Source organism: Galeopterus variegatus, unplaced genomic scaffold, assembly GCF_000696425.1.
Source record: "Galeopterus variegatus unplaced genomic scaffold, G_variegatus-3.0.2 Scaffold1889, whole genome shotgun sequence".
Lineage (NCBI taxonomy): Eukaryota > Metazoa > Chordata > Mammalia > Dermoptera > Cynocephalidae > Galeopterus > Galeopterus variegatus.
In genome coordinates, this window is record NW_007728000.1 from 63,987 (window position 1) to 67,757 (window position 3,771).

Genomic DNA, 3,771 nt, shown 5'->3' on the forward strand with positions numbered 1-3,771 from the left:
TCTTAACCCTTGACTTGGTGTTGTCCGCACCATGCTCAGCCAGTGAGCGAACTGGCCATCCCTATATAGGATCCGAACCTGTGGCCTTGGTGTTAACAGCACCACACTCTCCCGAGTGAGCCACAGGCCTGCCTTTGTTTAGCTTTCTGAACTGTTTGCTAGAGGTGGTGGTCGTTCTGAAAGTCTGGAGTGCAGATAGCAGGCTGGCTCTCTGGGCCGGTTCCTGTAGAAGATGGGTTGGTTTTCTGGCCTGGTGGCTGCAGATTGCAGGTCAGAGTTCTATTTCTATGTGTGGTCTGACAATTGTCGATTTGTATTTTCAATCTCTTACAATGAAGGTTCAAATCAAGTCCTGAGAATTTTATATAAATGCCAAGACCAAAGTCCTAAAGTAATTGTATTGCATCTCATTTCATTTGTATTTTCAATCTCTTACAATGAAGGTTCAAATCAAGGCCTGAGAATTTTATATAAATGCCAAGACCAAAGTCCTAAAGTAATTGTATTGCATCTCATTTTCGCCAATAATTTTTCTACTAGATAACTAGAAAAAAGCTTACATTTGTTGAGCAATGGTTCTCGCTCAACCTCCTTGTTATATTGAGATTGTGTTAAAAATATATAGATAAACCAAATACGGCAAATGTTAAGTGTTGAATCTAGGTAGTGGTGTACAGATGCTAGTTGAACTATTTTTGAACTTTTATACACGTTAGAAAAATTTCAGAATAGGCAGTTGGGGAAAAAATGTTGGGCCTGCAGTTTTATTTAAACATAACACTGACCAGAGTTGCAGAATGTAAATCAACAGCTTGAATTGCAAACCCACAACTTTGTCTTTATTTATGTATGTACATATTTCTTTTTACAGAGCAGTGCCTAAGGGTTAGCGGTAGGCCAGTGTGGTCTGCCCAAGCTGGACAGCCCTGCTGCATGCTCCACGGGGACCACAGGTGATCAGCCCTTGCAGGAGCTGCTGCTCTGCTCCCCTACTTATATCCACACATGCCTGGGAAGCCATTCGCCAGCACTTGGGCTGCCTGTTCCCAGGCCCTCTCTCTGCACACACGCGGCCTCCCTCCTGGGTAGAATTGCTGCATCTCGCTTTATCTCCACTTCATCTCTGGCACAGCTGCCCTGTCATACTTGAGAGTGATCAACTCATCTATAGCCATACCACCCTGAACTCACCTGATCTTGGAAGCTAAGCAGCGTTGGGCCTGGTTAGTACTTGGATGGGAGACTTCCTGGGACCACTGGGTGCAAAATGCCTTCTGCAAAAATAAAAAGAGAGAGAGAGCGGTCAACTCAACTCTTACTCCCTGAGCTTCTTGGCCATCAGCCCCGAGCTCAGGATAGCCACACAGAACCAAATGCTAACAGGTGTCTTGATTTTTGTTCCTTTCTAAGTGAATTAATCATGTGTCTAGCTTCAAAGCACATGCAGGAGCCAGTCCCTTCTCAGCCCATCTTCACAGCCCTGGTCCCCTAGAACACGGCAATAGCCTCCTCCCTGGTCTTCAGCTTCCCTCTTGACCCCCCGAGTGTCCTCCATAGAGCAGCCAGAGTGGCCCTGTTAAAACTGAGCCAGTTTATTTCTTTGCTCCAGATACATGTACCTCAGAGAAAAAGCCAAAATCTTAGCTGTGGCCACAAGGCTGTGTGTCAGGGGTTGGCAAACTATAGCCCACAGACCAAACCTGGCCCACAGCCTGCTTTGTAAATATGTCTGATTGGAACACAGGCACCCACATTTGTTTACTATTATCTATGGCTTGTGTGCCACCACGGCTCATCTGGGACTGCCCCCGATGTGGCTGCAAAGATACAAAGTAGCCCCACGGAGAGGCCAACAGGCAGCACCATGCTGCCAGCCACAGCAACGTCCCGCCTCAGAATGGCGTCCTCAGCCCAGCGGGCCCCAGATGACTGTGGCCCTGGCTGACATCTGACACACCAAGTGCAGCCGTTCCCAAGTGCCTGACCCCTAGACGCCGTGGGCATAATGTGAGGTTTATGCCACTGCGTGTTACAGCAGAACAGCGTGCAGTCTTGTTCTGCCACACGGATATCTGTATATGCACCAGGGGTCTTCAAAAGGTTCACGGAAAGTTTCATTTTACCTTTTCATTCCATTTTTCACTACCTTTTTGAAGTACCCTCATATATATATATATATATATATGCGTTTGTGTAACTATATGAATGTATGTATAACACCTTATAGAAACGCATAAGCGTGGACTTTGTTTTACTTTAATTCTTTTTCTTCTTTGCTTGGTTCCACACTTCCCCTTCCTCTCCCATCTGCATCTTACCTCCCACACATCCTGTATCAGCAACCTAATTTGTATTAACGTTTTCTCCATATTCTCCCTCCATACTCATATGTAATAATAGTCAAGCATAGACATGCACACGGATACATAGGCACCGACACGCGTGCATAGATAGAGGTTTTTGGTTCGTTTGCTTTACAAACTGGAACTCTGTTTCACACACTGTTCTGCATCTTGATTTTCTCACTCAATCTCGGCCTGTAGAAATGCCTGCTACTGCTCAAGCCCTCACTCACTGGGTCTTTTTCATGGCTGCATAATCTTCTAACCTGTGGATGACTGTAATTTACTCACCCAGCCCTCGATGATAAGCAGTCACTTTGTTACCAATTAGGGGCCATTGGTAACGTCCCCATACACACAGCCTTACCTACTGGTCTACGTACAGTTGCCCAGAGTGGGGAGGCTGGGCCCGAGGATAGATGCATGCTAAATTTTCACAGATGCTGCCCAACTGTTTTCCAGCTGCCCTGATGTCCAGCCCTGGGAAGACCTGAGCTTTTCCTTGCTGTGGACACAAGCCCTACAAACTATTCAGGGTTGTCACTGGTTTCATGAGGAACAGCGTGCTCTAGGCCCTCACGAATTCAACACAGCTCAGTGTGAAGCCTTCCACAAATGCATGTCCTGTTGTTTCCCCAACTTTTCTCAGTCACCTAAACTTCAGCAGCTGATCAACACTGCTTGGGCGTAAGTAAAAATCACTCCAGAATTCCTCTTTTGAGTTTTGCTTTCAGAGCAGAAATGCTGCCTATCAGTGGTCCCGCAGGGCAAGGGCAGCTTGGGTGTCCACCCCTGCCCTTTCCTGCCTGATATCAGGCCCCTCAGGTGTCCTGCTTGTCCAGACGGAACTGCCAAACCTCACACACCTCTGGCCACGCCTCCCGAGGACAGATGCTAATTTTTTAATTTGGGAACTAGGGGTTCCCAAACTCTCAGTTCATGGAGCCCTTGTTGTCTCAGAAATTTTTCAGGACAGCCGTCAAAGGAAACACCTAGCAGGTCCGTTTACTAAACAGGTCCGAACCACTTAAGTATGTATAGTCATGATGGATGGGTTCCAGGAACCCCTTTGGATACCAAAATCCATGGATGCTCAAGTCCCTTATATAAATGGTGTAGTATTTGCATATAACCTATGCACATCCTCCCATATACTTTAAATCACTCTAGATTAATTATAATTCCTAATACAATGTAAATGTAATGTAAATAGTTGTCATACTATATATTTTTTATTTGTATTATTATTATCATTGCAACAAAGGACAAAATTACAATAAATTTAAAGCTCGCAATTGGTTTTATTGTGATTCTAGAATCGGACAACACCTCATTCCATCACATAGAATAAGCATTCCAATGAGCTGAGCAAAAGAGGTGACTTCATAGACAGAAAAGGAGCTAAAGAAAGCAGAAACAGGGCCGGCCC